The sequence below is a fragment of the Hyperolius riggenbachi genome, chromosome 11 (assembly GCF_040937935.1).
Source record: "Hyperolius riggenbachi isolate aHypRig1 chromosome 11, aHypRig1.pri, whole genome shotgun sequence".
NCBI lineage: Eukaryota > Metazoa > Chordata > Amphibia > Anura > Hyperoliidae > Hyperolius > Hyperolius riggenbachi.
Genome location: NC_090656.1, coordinates 28,694,524 through 28,711,998, shown reverse-complemented (window position 1 = coordinate 28,711,998; position 17,475 = coordinate 28,694,524).

Below are 17,475 nucleotides of genomic sequence, written 5' to 3'. Positions count from 1 at the left end.
CAACAGAGGCTGGGCTGTATAGGCAGATCCGCCTCTGTATGCAGATAACATTCTTTAAACACAACATGGGTTCTCTTTAAGGAATTTTCCCAAACCAATCAGTTAAAACAGTTCATCATCATGATGGTAATTAAATCACTACATTGGTATTATAATGAATAAATTCTAACTGTGAAAGACACATATGATTATGGGAACAATAGTACATCAGGAGACCCAGAGTCACATTTTGATTAATATTGGAAAAATGAATCATCGGAAGCAAAAGGAAGTTAAAAATGTTTTACCAGTGAAGTTCTGAAAAATATTATTCGTTGAGAGGTGACATCATTTTGGGCATCAGTGACTGAATAGATTGTCATTGTTTTGGCATGAACATAATATTTAAATATGCTAAACATGTTGATCCCAAACTATTTACAATGGGGGTCTTTGTTGTGTTCAGTAGCCACGGGATAATTGAAAATAGGCTTATTTACACGATTCACCAACTCTATACATTAACAGTGTCCTCACTCCCTGTTCCAAGCCAGAGCATAACAGGAACCAACAACCCACAACAGTCCAGATAATCTCATTCAGCAATAAAAGTAGAGCAGCGCCATCTACAGGCCAGATGTAGGAGCACCACAGTCTGTAGAGGTCTTTACAGCTGTGTCAGATAATATAGCACTCCACCCACTCTATGGTAGCAGAGGTAGCTACACTTTTGACTTATTAATCTTTTAACAGAGAGAAAAGGATGAGAGCATGTTTGTTACAGGATATAACCCCCCCCCAGTATCCATTCCATACTAAATGCTGAATTTATATATATCCACCTTTCAACTACCTTTATAAGTAAAAATCGGGGGTCTCAGTGGGCTAAAGATTTAAGTTTGGTATGCAAAATCCTCTCTGGCTTGATGATGTCAGACACCTCTTCAAGCGAACAAGACAGCTGAATTATTACATGTTAATGCTTCTCTCCTGGAATATTGTATCTGTTTTCCAATAATGATGCCATCTATGCCACTCATCATTAAATCCCCATCAAAACCTCCCACAGTCCTACTAGGTCTGCAGTGACTGGGAAAGAGCCCAAAGCCTTGACTATGCACTCTAAGGCAGGCTGTCCGTGTTCCAATCATACTTACCGAAACCTATACAGTTAAAGCTTATATATTAGCGTTTCCCCCAATCGACCAATCATGAAGTGTTGCATATCATTCTGGTAATTCCATTATTGCATTCATATTGTACAGAATTCATTATAACTATGAAAGACACGTATACGATTATGGGAAAGTCAGTGCATCTGGACACCACACTCATGATCAAATCTCTTGAATCATAAAGGAGAGACCATTCAAACATATATTTGTCCGAGCATTAACCAGAATGGATTCTTATAAAATTGTAATTTTAGCAGCTAGGTAATAAAAATACACTTGTTAGCACAACTAAATAGTGCAGAACATGTGTTATATATAAATTAATTTTTATACATATATATATCCAAGAGTTCAAACTAAGTTAACCTATCCAGGACTTTAGAGAGGGCTAAGATATGGTTGTGGGATTGGACCCCAGGCCAATATGGTCATGGGATTGGACTGCAGTCTAGATATGGTCGTGGGATTGGACTCCAGGCCAGATATGGTCGTGGGATTGGAATACAGGCCATATATGGTCATGGGATTGGACTCCAGGCTAGATATGGTCGTGGGAAGCCAGATATGGTCGTGGGATTGGACTCCAGGCCAAATATGGTCATGGGATTGGACTCCAGTCTAGATATGGTCGTGGGATTGGATTCCAGGCCAGATATGGTCGTGGGATTGGAATACAGGCCATATATGGTCATGGGATTGGACTCCAGGCTAGATATGGTCGTGGGAAGCCAGATATGGTCGTGGGATTGGACTCCAGGCCAAATATGGTCATGGGATTGGACTCCAGTCTAGATATGGTCGTGGGATTGGATTCCAGGCCACCACTATGGAATGCTGAAGTGGACAGACAGCTACTGCTCAAGTCTATATCTCCTGGCCAGCCATCTTGTCTATTATTTAAATCACCTCTGTTTATAATAAAATGAGCTGAGAGGAGAAGAGTTTAGAGCAGCGATGAGGAAGTTGAGGGCTAGTTTTGACAGGTGAGTCCAGGAATAGAACGCCAATGAGTTAGAAGTAGCATAGCTGCAGGGAAGATAACAGATCTTCATAGGGAGAGGTGTGAACTTTGGTTCTCAACGAAAGTTAAGTGTTGCGTATTTTCGGGGTCATCATCTTTCTTTTGTATCATCTCCATTTTTTGTTTTTTTTAAACGTGCTCATTCTTTATGTCCATTTTATGGGATTATTTATTTTTCAATAACAAATAAACTTCTTCCTGCTGTCCACCGTGTGAGAGTGGCTTTGTTCGCGGGTCGTGTGTTGGGTTCTGGGTGACACGTGTATCGGGAGGTATCTGATGATCGGCACACGGTAGGGATCACAGGCTGCGGTCTGATGAGGAGGAATTGGAATCTGTCAGGCATCACAGAAGGCCCCTCTGATCATCCGTGCAACAAAAGACCCCCTTGTGGGAAGTGCATGACCCTCTGTCTCGGTGGACAGAAATATCTATTCTTGCCGTACAGAAGACTTTTATGTTCCGCTTAGTCTCAGAGGCTGAATTTTATGACTTCAACTGAGAGCTGCTCTGATGTGTTCATAGGCCCGGGGCACAACTGCTATAAATAGCGACTACATAACACTTCAGCGTGAAATATGGTTGTGGGGGGTAATTGTCTCAAAGCTTAAAGAGACCAGGCAAATATCCATATTTAATGTGAATTAGAGGCAGCTCTTGTGGGGAGGTTTTCTATGAATTCTAAAGCAGAGAGCTGAGCTACCTTCAATCAGCTGTGAAGAAACCTCTGTTTCTTAAAGAGGAACTGTAGCGAAAATATTAAAATGTAAAACACATACAAATAAGAAGTACATTTCTCCCAGAGTAAAATGAGCCATAAATTACTTTTCTCCTATGTTGTGTCACTTACAGTAGGCAGTAGAAATCTGACATTACCGACAGGTTTTGGGTTAGTCCATCTCTTCATGGGGGATTCTCAGCATGGCCTTTATTCTTTATAAAGACATTCCCTGAAAAAGATTTATACAAAGATGCTGACCAGCCTACCTGCTCGCTGCACACTTATTTGGCGGTTGGACGGAGCAACTGCCATTCACTAAGTGCTTTTAAAAATAAAGAGAACCCCCATGAGAAGATGGGCTAGTCCAAATTCTGTTGGTAATGTCAGATTTCTACTACTTACTGTAATTGACAGGAACATAGAAGAAAAGTAATTTTATAGCTCATTTTACTCTGGACGAAACGTACGTCTTATTTGTATATGTTTACATGTATTTTAAATTTTAAGATTTTCGTAACAGAGGTCCTTTAAAGGGAATCTGTAACAACAACAACAACAACAAAAAAGACACTGTGGGTACTTACTCAGGAAGGGGGATGCCGCTGGATCCTAAAGAGGCTTTCCCCTTCCTTTTCAGTAAAGGAGATCGAACGCTGGGACACCCCGAGGATCTCCTTGTTGGACTGCGCACAAGCCGCGAGCCGTATGCACCTGTGCAGTAGAGCAGACCCGATCGGGCTCGGTTATTTTTACCGGAGCCCGAGTGGAGAGCCGCTACTGCACATGTGTGTAAATATTATTGCCGCTCTGTGTCCGGGGGAGCCAGCGCTAGATCCAGATGGCTGAGCAGGACAGGGAAAGCCTCTTTAGGATCCAGAGGCTTCCTCCTCATAAGGTGTACGCTGCAAACGCAGACAAATTTGCATATGTTTGCAAATCTGCATGTGTTTTTTTTATGCAGATTTGCCTAGGTATAGTGGAAACGGGGGATGAACGCTTTGGCACAAAATAAACATCCCTCAATAGATTTTACAAAATAAATACTATGCCTGGTATTTTCGCCGCTCTGGTGTGCCATTTTTTGTGTTTTTTACTAAAGCTCCATGCAAAACACAGTTCATCAGAAAAGCATATTATTTAGTGGGCTGTGTGCAAAATGAAATCACCATTTCTAAAAACCTCTTACGACATTACATTAGCAGCTCCTCCTATCTCATCACAGCTTTCTGTGATGCTGCAAATATACAGAACAGGAAATCAGAGCCAGAAGGGGGCAGGCTTGGGCTTGAAAAGATATCAGAGAAGACAGACTCAGCTCTAATGATTCCTGAGCACAGCCAGACTGAATTCTCAGTCAGGGATTTTATCAGGGCTGCTTAGAAGCAGGCTGAGCAGTGAAGGATGAAACAGAGAGCAAGGTAGGCGTTGTCTCTAATGTTCCCACTGATATATATGGTAAAATACATGAGGGTGCTTCGTCTCTGGTTCACTGCCCTGGTTCAGATAAGATTTTTGTAATTGCATTTCATGTAAATGCAATTTTTAAAAAGGGCATTAAAGGGACACTTAAGCCAGAAAAAAAAGTGTGTTTATGTGACTGTATTCTGACTTAAGGTTCACTTTAAATCACATAAACACACTTTTTGTTGGGGATTTGGAAAGTCATCAGATGTCAGGATATGTTAAAAAAAAAAAAACAGCCACGATGGCTGATGCAGTTTGATAAAGGGTATGTAAGCCTGAAACAGCGGTCTGCCACTGCTGCCTCTTATGAAATGAGGAGCTATATGGAAGAAAATGGCTGTGGTCATCCAATGTATGGCAACCCACCCGTATATGCAGCCATTCATTCCATGACCACAGCTTTCCTGTCATGTATAGCAGTTTAGTCCCTCCTCTCCATCCATGTATTCAGTGTATAGCATATTCTGTATATAGTGATATTGTGGTCACCACTATCCTATTTATGGTCTTTGACGATCTAGACGGAGGATTGGGAGTGTATTGTGGAACACGAGATCGTGACAGGATTGTAACAACAACAACAACAATAAATAACATTTGTAAAGCGCTTTTCTCCCGTGGGACTCAAAGCGCATAAGCATGGCTCCGACCATCGTGGTGCAGAGGAAGAATTTTATAAATCTGGAAATGCCAGGCTAAACAGGTGGCTTTTCAGTCTGGATTTGAATAGCTCCAGGGATGGTGCTGTCTTTACTGGGTGTGGTAGGGAGTTCCAGAGAGTAGGGGCAGCATGGCAGAAGGCTCTATCTCCAGATTTTTTGAGGTGCACTCTGGGAGTGACCAAGTTTACAGAACTTGCTGATCTGAGGTTGTGAGAGGTGTGGTGCAGCTTCAGCAAGTCCTTCATGTATCCAGGGCCCAGATTGTGCAGGGATTTGAATGTCAGCAGTCCAATCTTGAAGAGTATTCTCCATTCTACTGGTAGCCAGTGCAGTGAGCGAAGGATCGGTGTAATGTGACAGTGGCGAGGCTGGTTTGTTAGCAATCTGGCAGCAGCATTCTGCACTAATTGCAGGCGACGCAGGTCCTTTTTGGGGAGGCCAGCATAAAGGGCATTGCAGTAGTCCAGCCGTGATGTGATGAAGGCGTGGACTAGGGTTGGAAGATCCTCTGGGGGAATCAGATGTTTAATCTTTGCAATGTTCTTCAGATGAAAGAAGGAGGATTTACCTACAGATGAAATTTGGTTTCTGAAACTCAATTCCCCATCGATTAGTACTCCAAGGCTGCGCACAAGGTTGGAGCTGTTTATGTCTGAATTCCCAATCCTGATTGGTGTTGCTTTAGGATAGGGCTGTTTTGATGGCGGGCACTGGCCTTGGACAAACAGGATCTCAGTTTTGTCAGCATTCAGTTTCAACCAGTTATCATTCATCCATGCCTGAAGCTCAGCTAAGCAAGAGTTTATTTTTGGGGTACCAGGAGCAACTCAACACGTTTTGTTAACAACCTTATTTCACCTTATTACCTGCAGTGACAAAGTGTCTTGGGAATGTGGGAGAGAAGCCAGCTCTGAAATCTTTCATATGTGTTTATCTTTGATTGGGACTTATTTCTAGCCTGTGGCTTATTAGTACTGTTTGACTTTGGTGCTGATTGTCTGCCTCAGTGCTTCTGGTCCCCAGCGCTCCACCCAGACCAGGTACCCTGGAACACTCACTCACTTGTAGCCCAGTGTGTTGGGCTAACACAGCAGGCAGCACACATACATCCGAATCCTATATGTAGAACGCACCTTTCACAGGAACCATTTCACACATATCCGATGCTGGATTACAGAACTGCAGTGCACATTTTTTCTGGAAGGCGAAATGCATTGTGTACATCAAATGAATGGGAAATCTCTGCAGTAAACCCGGCACTGGAGAGAGGTAGGTGCATTATACAACAGCTGCCACTAGAGGGTGGAGTTCAGTAAGTGAAGGCTGCTACTAAATGGAGAATTCAGTACACAAACTGCCACTAACAGAGTGGAGGAAACAGAAACTCCCACCAGATGTTGGGGTCCAGTACATTCAATCTGCCACTATATGGGTGGGGTGGAGTACATACAGTCTGCCACTAGATAGTGGGGTGCAGTACACACAATCTGCCACTAGATGGTGGGGTGCAGTACACACAGACTGCCACTAGATGGTGGGGGTAGTACATACAGTATGACACTGGTTGGTGCGGTACAGTATATACACAGTTTGCCAGTAGATGATGGGGTGCAGAACCTACAGTCTGCCACTAGATGGTGGGGTGCAGTACACAGACACTGACACTAGATGGCGGGGTGCAGTACAGCCTGTCACTAGATGGTGGGGTTTTACTTTTTTTTTGCCACAATTGTACAGTACAGAATGCATGGGTCCTCTGCTATTCCAAGAATACACATATGCACAGTGATCAGTTAATTCCAGTTACAGTAGTATGATAAATTTGAAGCTGTGTGGCTCACTAGCAGGCGGAGGCCATGAGGACAGTCCAACTAGAAACTTGTATTTACCTGAAAGTCACAATTAACGTTCTCTGGGGTTATCAGTCTCCTGAAAGTGGAATCTGCCCTTACCAGCTCTACAATCTTTTTAAACCCGGCAGGGCCGGTGCTGCCATAGGGGCAAAGGGGGCAATTGCCCCAGGGCCCCCGACCCTGTCAACTGTTCCCCCCCACAACCAATGCCCCCTGAGGCCCGTACATATTACATGCGTATCACTTACTTGTCCCAGCAAGCAGCGGCTGCACTGTCTGTGCACTCTCTAGTAACGCTGTATGACTCTCTATTCCGTGTGTATGATGTGTACACACATGTCGGATAATAGGAGGCAGACAGCGTGGCTAGAGATTGCACAGACAGTGCAGCCGCTGCTTGCCGGGACAAGTAAGTGATATGCAGCTAATGTATAGGGGCCTCGGCGAGCAGCGGGGTAATGTTTATTAGCAGGGGGGCTATCGTGGTGGGAGGAGAACTATTATGAGGGGATAAGGTGGGCCCCTGTTTAACCACTAGACAACTCTGCATAGTTTTAAAATGTCCTGTTGGTCCCTTTTAATGGAACAACAGACATTTTAAAATGTCTTCCGTCGCTGCCGTGCACCCGCCGCACGTACCATTGAGATTGGAAAGCCGTGATTGGTGAAAGGGAAGAAATGTTCCCTGAACCAATCAAAGAGCCTGTAATGGAAAGATGCGTGCTTGAACTAAAGGCGCGAGGTAAAAAGGGTGCGGCTGGACAACAAATTGGTGCAGCTGGATAACAATATCTCATTAACGAAAACGGTAGTTTTCAAGTGGATGCGATGTGAAACCAAAAAACATGTAAACGATAAGTACTGTTTTAAAACAGACGGAAATCAAAACTAAAAGATATGTACTTTAAAAGCCATTACATAATTCATGAATACAGCTTAACCTAACTCTACTTTCTTACACAACCCTTTTCTGGTGATGCCTAACCCTAGGACTTCCCCTGGTGGTGCCTAACCCTAAGGCCATCATGGTGGTGTCTAACCCTAAGACTTCCCCCGGTGGTGCCTAACCCTAAGACCTCCCTAGGGGTACCTAAGCCTAAGACTCCCCTGGCGGTGCCTAACCCTAACAACCCCCTGTTGGTGCCCAACACAAACCACCCCCCTGGTGGTTTCTAAAACCATAACATATTTCAAAAATTTTAATGCTCTAATGAAAACTATATTTATCGCGCACCCATTTTTCTGCATTAGAGTCTATGGCGGCACCCATTAGCTGCCGTCACCCTTTTTTCCTGCTACCATAACAACACTGTCTGTGTGCTTATTCTAAGCACACAGACAGTGTGTGAGGCCATCTAGTGGTAAAAAAAAAATAAAAAATACAGTATGCATTTTATACCTTTTATACCTTTTTACATAAAATAAAAATAAATACCTCCTTCCTTTTGGCATTAGGCGGTCATGGGGGAGCCACCGCGTTCGGAGGTCGCACGGAGGTTAAGTGAATTTCATTTGTACTTACCTGGGGCTTCCCGCCCTCCACAATCTATCTGGTTGCTCACTGTCTTACCGGTCCACCACTGCCAGCCCCTCATCTCGGCACGCAGCTCTGAGAGACCGAGTGCCGAAGCTGGGCACCGTCATAGCAGCAATGCTATGATGTGCGCCCCGTGTAGCGGTAATTCGGGGCTCTGGCGGCTGCCAGACCCCGAATTACATCTACCTTCGAGTTGCGACAACTCGGAGGAGGAATAGTATTTAACGCCACCTGCGAGTTTAGCGGTAGTAGGGAGAAACGTCATTCAGCTCTCCCCGCGCCGAACGGAGTACTCCTTGATCGCGTTCCCGACCGTGGCCGAGGGCATTCTGGGCAGTTGCAAGCTTTACAAGCTGAGCAGGTGCAGAACACTCCCGGCCATGGTAGAGTGATTGAGAAGGCACGTGCAGCCAGGAAAGCACATGGGGCGACAGTGACAATGGTGCAGAACGGGAGGACAGTGCATCAGTGCATGGCATGGATTAATGTGGCTTTAGGGCAGGGGTCCCCAAACGTTTTGGGTCGAGGGCCGGGTCAATATACTTCAGACCGCTGGGGGGCCGAAGTATACATTAGATGATGTAGAAGTCTTTGTGGGCCAGACAGTGAAGCATACCCAGGTGACAACCTGAAGTCCAACTAGACAACTGTGTCACCTGATGTGGAATTTGATTGGAAACTACCAAATTACTGCTTTCTGGCTTCCATGTGGATGGGTGGTGCCAGCACAGCTATTCTATATGCGGACCACCAATATTTAAAGATGTAGCTGACCGCATCTATAAGTAATACATTTTGTGCGTGGGGGGCTGGTAAAAAAGCCTCAGGGGGCCACATTCGGCCCGTGGGCCTTAGTTTGAGGACCACTGCTCTAGGGGGTCATGTTCACCATGAGCTTGCTGGGTAATCTGTAACTCTGGGGGTTTCAAGACCCACCCCATAGAACCACATAATTACATGCCTTTCACTGATGAGGACCAACTAGTCTGAAACAGTCTGTATGCATGTTGGAATATTGTGGCGCTGTACAATTAACAAGTTGACACATCATTGCATTACAGCGGATCTTTAAGGAACAACAGAGGATGATTTGCATAGTCAGCAGTGATGTATCTTGGAAGACATCATATGCTCACTCCACCCTGAATTATTATCACTAATACCTTCTGTTTTAAGAAGGCAAACGTCTGTTTTGCATAGCATTTTAGTAAGAGGGCTTTTTGATCCTTTTTAGCCCCTTACACACTCCTAGGAATTTCGGTTCACCATGAGCTTGCTGGGCAATCTGTAACTACTGTATGTACCGAATAAAAAAATTACGAATATTATGCCATTGTCCAAATACAGTATAAGTATTCCACAGTTTATGCAAAGCTTAGGTAATTCCAGTAACACTGTAATAAAAATCATACACCAGGCAAATTAAATGTAAGATTGAGTATAACAAATGGAAAGTAGTCAGTGACTGCCACCTAGTGGTAAATCGTATCAGCTTCACGTACAAGTAAAAAGTAGTCTGTGGTCGCCACCTGGTGGTAATTTGAATCAACTTCAAGCAATCATCCATAGTTCATTATAAGCTCAATATACTGTATATGTTTATTTGCAGGACCTTAGGGCCCTACAGTTAAAATAGCCAAACATTAGCGTTTTGCTCTAGTGATTTTACCACGATTAGCACTGTAAAAATCACTGTAAACTTCCACGATTTCAGAGCGATCGCGGTCAGCTCTTTATAAGCACTGTACCGTAATCGCTGCTGAATCGCCCAGAAAATGCGGCAAGGTAACGCGCTAATAGCGCTAATCACAAAACGCCCGCGATCGGTGCCAAATGCAGCAGTGAGAACACTGCCATAGGGTAACAAAGCACTAGCGATTAGCGGGAATCGCCAGCTAATCGCTTAGGTGTGAGTGGGCCCTAAATATGTCGGCCCAAAAGCCTATTTGTAAATATTTGTCATACAATGTTGTTTTGAAACAAATATGTCATCCAAAGTATACATGCCCATACGGTGAATGAGTAGTGAATAAGAAAGACAATAAATACCATAAGGATGCAGCAATGGACTGGTACAACAAAGCAGAGTAGCATAGTGATCTAGTCTGAAAAATAGTAAGACATGGGTAACCAGATAAATCACAATGCCTCTAGAGAATTGGGAGTGTAGTCAAATGAGATGAAGACTAAATCACCACTATATTTAACATGAAAAATTAATAATAATTATTTTCCTATGCATCGTGCCAACATATAATATATAAAAATGCAGAAAAAAGAGAATTGGCTCTTGGGTGCATAAGAAACTACGAAACAATTTTATTGAATATACATACATAGACATCCAGATAAATAGAAACTAACTAGCTAAATATCCCCTTAAAAGCAGTAAATGATCCCAACGGGCAAACCGTACGGGATGATGAGGCTGCAGTCCTCACCAAACCTAATGAGCAGAGAGTCCCACTTCAAAAATGAAAACCACTGATGATGATATAAAGTTGGGTTTTAAAATTTCAAATCCAGACAAATGATGGCTAATGAGGATCCACTCAGGAGAAAAAATTGAATCTGAACGGGGCCAATCACATGACAATGAACCTTGTTGTGAAATAAGCATCAACGAGCACCCACATCATAAAGGGGTGAGATGCAGTTTGTAGGTCATACCAGACAGCGTTCAGATAGAAAAGCACATGAAGCAATGCACATAGGCATGCAGGCTTGTACACATAAAATCAAAGCGCATAAGCAGATGGAGATGATGAAAAGCATTGATGTGTGATGTTCATGCTAATATGTTAGCTCTCGCAGTCCCCCAATCGCAGGGATAAATACACATCTGCATAGATATAGGCCGTGGCGCAGTGAAAATGGCCAGCAATGAGTTGCACAGCAAAAGCAAAGTTCAGCAGCCAGCAGGTACCAAGCAAGCCATGTGGAGCTGTATAGTTACCATCCTGTCAGTATGGAGTGGATCCGAGTACTGGAGCGTGGATGAGGAGTGGGTCTCTGTTGTGTGCCCGGGGAGAGATGGCTTGCCAAAATGCCTTACATGTTTCGCCGCACTAGCGGCCTTTTCAAAGGCGGGCAGCCGGTAGAAAGTCTCCCCTCAACCACGACAACTCATGTAAAATGAATTATTAGTATAAAGCACAGGCAACGCGCCTCGTGGGAACTCGCCCACTTCCTCAGGCCAAATAAAGTGCCACTGAATGCTGTTAGAGTGTCCCCTATGTGGCTAACAGCATTCAGTGACACTTTATTTGGACTGAGGAAGCGGGTTGTTACCATTGAGGTAAGCCACCTCATTTTTTCCCATTTTATTATTTATTTGTAATGTATTCTATCATTCCTGGGCGCCTCTTTTCCCTTATACTTACTGAAGAGTACTTATCAAAGAGTCCCATGTAAAAGGGTCCATACCTACTGAAGGGTCCCATGAAAAAGGGTCCATACTTACTGAAAGGTAGTAAGTACTACCAGTTGCCTGGCAGCCCTGCTGATCTATTTGGCTGCAGTAGTGTCCGAATCACACCAGAAACAAGCATGCAGCTAATCTTGTCAGATCTGACAATAAGGTCAGAAACACCGGATCTGCTGCATGCTTGTTCAGGGGCTACGGCTAAAAGTATTAGAGGCAGAGGATCAGCAGGATAGCCAGGCAGCTGGTATTGCTTAAAAGGAAACAAATATGGCAGCCTCCATAATCCTTTCGCTTCAGTTGTCCTTTACGGGAAGGGGGACCTTTAGACAAGCAGGAAAAACAAAATGGTGGCACAGCTTATAAACGATTGTAAGGGGTGCACAGCATAGGGGTCCCTATAATGGACACACATCTTAGTGGCTTCTTTAAAGGCACACAAAATAGGGGACACAATAAGGGAACATAACATAGGTGATACTATATGATGTAGGGACCACTATAAGGAAACACAACACAGGGGCCGCTAAATGGGAACACAACACAGGGGACACTAAAGGGGAACACAACACAGGCGCCACTAAAGGGGAACACAACACAGGTGCCACTAAAGGGGAACACAAGGCAGGGGACACACAGTAACCCGTTGGTTTTGTTAGATTTTAATGGCTTACTTTTTTCGCTGGAGTGGTCACTTAAAGAGAAACTCCGACCAAAAATTGAACTTTATCCCAATCAGTAGCTGATACCCCCTTTTACATGAGAAATCTATTACTTTTCACAAACAGACCATCAGGGGGCGCTGTATGACTGATATTGAGGTGAAACCCCTCCCACAAGAAACCCCTCCCACAAGAAAAGTACGTACTTTTTTTGGGCAGTTTCCTGTCTGTGAACCTCGTTGCATTGTGGAAAATAGCTGTTACAGCTGTTTCCAACTGCCAAAAACCATGCAGCAGCTACATCACCTGCCAACAGTAAAATGTTCACTGGAGTTCCTCTTTAAAGAAAACCTGAACTGAAAATTAAAAGTCAAAATAAGCATACACAAGTCATACTTACCTTTCATGTAGTCTACTCCTCGGTGTCTTTCTCCTGTCCCGCGTCCGGTTTGTTCACTGTGATCAAGGTAATTTTTCGTCCTCCATTTTGAAAATGGCCATTACCCCATAACAGCTTCCTGGTCAGCACACAGTTAAACTGTAGCATCACCCACTTGAGCCATAGGGAAACATGGACATTACTTGGTACATCAGTTCTCCTCTCAGCTATAACTGACAGCAACTGATATTTTACTGACAGCAACTGATATATTTCAGATCTGACAAAATATTGTCAGAACTGGAAGGGATCATTGTCAGAAGAAAATGGTGAGCTTCTGAACGGAACTGATGGCAAGGTAACTATGTAATGTTCATTTGAAGTTACCTCATGTGTTTATTTTAAATATTTTTACTCAGTACAGGTTCTCTTTAAAGAGGAACTCCAGTGAAAATAATGTATTAAAAAAAAAGTGCTTCATTTTTACAATAATTATGTATAAATGATTTAGTCAGTGTTTGCTCATTGTAAAATTATCATTATCATTTTTGTGCTTTTCTCCATGGTAAAGAATTAGAAAGTTTTCAGATTTTTTTCTGCATACAGTACCTTGATTGACATCTTCAGGATACAGTTAATAACCTAGTATAATACACATAGCATAGTATAGTCAGAGCAGGTTCCAATGATGTCTACCCATTCTTTACAGTGGCCCCTGGTTCTCTGACTATCTCGATCTCCACATGCTGAGTGCAGGAGGAGAACCATGGAGTAGATGGACTTCGGTAGAGCCTGGAGAAGGTAAGACAGGCAAGACTACTGCTGCACCACTACTCTGCATGGACTGGGGGAGCACGGGAAAGGAGGCATGCTGCTTTGGGGCACAAAGAGGGTCTCGCTGGACATGTGATGGACCTTCCCAACCTGGGACAAATTCAATCACATAAGGGGCTTGATTCACTAAACCGTGATAGCTCAAATATCACACCTTATCAAAAGATATCACACCTTATCAAAGTTAACATGCCTTATCAGAGTAGCATAACGAGCACTCCAAACTTATGCCTTCTAATTGGCAATGGCACTCGTCCTGCCCTGAGCCCCTGCTGGTTCGTAGCGCCTGCGATGCTACTCTGATAAGGTGTGTTAACTTTGATATGGTGCGAGATATTTGATAAGGTGTGATATATTTGATGAGGTGTGATATCTTTGATAAGGTGTGATATTTGAGTTATCATGGTTTAACGGCTTGCCGACCATGTCACGCGTGGCCACGGCGACAGCCCCAGGACAAGCTAACGCCGATTGACGTAAAGTCCTGGGGCAGCAGTTTGCAGGAGATCGCGCGCAGGCTGCGCGCGCATCTCCCGCTTGGTGGGCGGAGCAGAGCTCCGCCTTCAGTCTCCGAGCGGCGATCGCAGCTCGGAAGACTGTTACACGGTGAAACCGCCGTGTATTTGCATGTACAGCGCTGCGATCAGCAGCAGCGCTGTACTGGGGACAGCCGTGTGACATGGCTGTCCCCCTGGGGGACAAGAGAGCGATCGGCTCTCATAGGCAGAAGCCTATGGCAGCCGATCGCCGTGATTGGCCAGCTGGGGGGAGGGAGGGGATTTTGAAACAAATAAATATTACAAAAGTATACAAATAAACATTTATTCTAAAAAAAATAAACACAGGGGGAGCGATCAGACCCCGCCAACAGAAAGCTCTGTTGGTGGGGAGAAAAGGGGGAGGAATCACTTGTGTGCTGAGTTATACGGTCCTGCAGCTTGGCCTTAAAGCATGCAAATTTGCATGGAAATCAATGGAAAAGCACACCAACACTGCCATGGTTAAATTCGCATACAGCGTCATCCATGCGAATTTTCATGCGAATTCGCATACAACCGCAAGCGAAATTCGCATCCGCATGCGAATTTTTACCGCGGCGAATCGCACCGCACAAGTGGACACGGGCCCTCAGAATAGAAGGCCAGACTATAATGGAATGCGGAGGAATTGCAAATGGACAGAACACTCACTGTGAATGCCAGAAAAGGCATGCAAACAGCAGTCAGCATTGCCTGGCTGCAGTAGTGTCTGAAAGCAGAACGGACACCACAGGGGAGATCATCACAGGTATATACATACAAAAGAAAAGAGCTTCTGTGTGAAGTACACAGCAACCAATTCAAAATACTCAAAAAGTTTATTAAGGACATCAAAGAAACTTTAAAAACAATTAAATCTACTGTGGCAACAGGGGTGCAGCTAAGGTTTTTCTGGCCCCAAGCGGACTGCAGGAAGTGGCCCTATCCTGCGGCGCGCTGCGGCAAAAATGGGCATGGCTATTCCGCAGACAGTGGGTGTGGTCATGACATGTGGATGGAGCGGGAGGGTGGGACTGGGGACGGGGTGTTCGCTGAAAAATGGGCGTGTCATGACATTGAGAAGTAAACGCAATGTGGGCAACATTTCAGCAGAAAATAAACGCAATTTGGGCCACATTTCAGCAAAAAACCAACGCAATTTGGGCCACATTTCAGCAGAAAACAAGGGCAATCTGGGCAACATTTCAGCAGAAAATAAACGCAATTTGGGCAACATTTCAGCAAAAAACTAACGCAATTTGGGCCACATTTCAGCAGAAAACAAATGCAATTTGGGCCACATTTCAGCAGAAAACAAGCGCAATTTGGGCAACATTTCAGCAGAAAATAAATGCAATTTGAGCAACATTTCAGCAGAAAATAAACGCAATTTGGGCCACATTTCAGCAGAAAACAAATGCAATTTGGGGCACATTTCAGCAGAAAACAAACACAATTTGGGCCACATTTCAGCAGAAAAATCCCCTCAGACATGTCCACATCTCCCCCTCCAAGACTACACATAAACATGCCAGCTCTCCACTTCCCCCACATTCATACACTTGCCTCTTGCCTGTAAGAAGCCATCACACACATCCTGAATCTCCTTGCAGTCTCCTGTTCTGACAGTAGTGCAAAGCAGCTGGACCTTACTCATCCCCAGCAGTGTCTCGCTTTTACTTGCCTCAGAGGAGAAGTTGTAGTCAGAGGCAGACACATCCATCAATATGACAGAAATGTCAAAAACCTGAGCGGTTCTTGCCTTTTTCATGATTGCTAACTCAGTAAAGGACCAGCCCTTAAAGCGTTGCTATCATATAAATCCGGCATAGCGAGGTCTGAACCCTCTATAACAGTAATTATACATTGACGGTATATCTTGAAATGAATCAGACCACTCAGTATATGATTTTATATACAAAAATGTATTTGCTTATCATACAGCATATATAAAAAATATGAACAGTTCCAAGTAGTGTTTCCTTCTAACAGTATTCCATCTCATCAAGGCTTTATAGCCAAGCGATCATCAATCAAAAAAGAATATAACAGTTGTGTTATGTAGAATAAGATCAAAAGTAGTCTCATCTGTATATAATAGCTGTGTCTAGTAGCTGTGTAAAACTTGTAGTAATCTTCTTAAAGAAATAGCGTAAAAAATAGCTTCTAAAAAAACTTCTTGCTAACATCTTAACAGAACTTAATGCTGAAAAATCAATAAAGTAAATCACCAGAATATAAACAAATTCCCCCTTCTCTGTCATCTCTTCAGCATCTAGAACCACGTGTGGGAAGGTAGCTTCTGCCTCATGTGTCTTCTCAGGAGATTGGTAGGCTGGTACAAACTATGAGCTTTCAGCGCCTACTTTTATAGCAATTGGATGCAATATGGCTGCCTAATCTGGACTTTCCCTAAATCCCAGGTTCTGATTGGCTAAAGCTTCCGTGCATCAATGCTTTATCATGTTTTGAATACCTAAATCATAATATTATTGTTTATAAATTCTGATTAGGTCATTTCTGAAGCAATTAATTAAAAATGGACGTCACCAGCCAACTTGTCTGCTGGTTGACTTTTTTCCCCAGACATTGAGACTAAACAATGTCATTCATGATGCATTTCTGATAATTAATTTGGATTGTGTGTTCTTCCCCAAACAAGAAATAGGGCACGTTGACCCAAACAATCTGTGAATTTCAGATATAGTAATGTAATGCTTATTGAAGTACACAGGGCTTCTAATATACTAATTTAAATATAAAGCTTATTATATAATTCTTCTTAAAACAATTAATCATATAAAATATAATTGCATATTAAAATATAATAATATAAAATACTTTTCCATATCTGTTTGTCTTTCTGATGAAGAAATACATATAATTTCCACCGCCAGATGTCATTATTTCATCAAATAACAAGCTGTATTAATAATATTAATTATAAGACTATAAAACCGCCAGGTGGCATAACTGTCCTAAATACGAGACAATACAAAAACCTTGCATCTTATATTGACATTCCAAAGGACACTCATAGTCAAAACATCTTTGTGGAACACAGCTAATGTGTTTTGAAACTTTCACTGCAGAATCCAGCATTTAAATGTATTTCAAAGTATTACATTATATTATAGGTTTTAACAATAATTATTTCTTTCTTTGGAAGGACTGTATTGATTATTAATATTTATATTAATAATATTTATGTGTAATAACTGAACAAATGTACATATAAGATTGCTG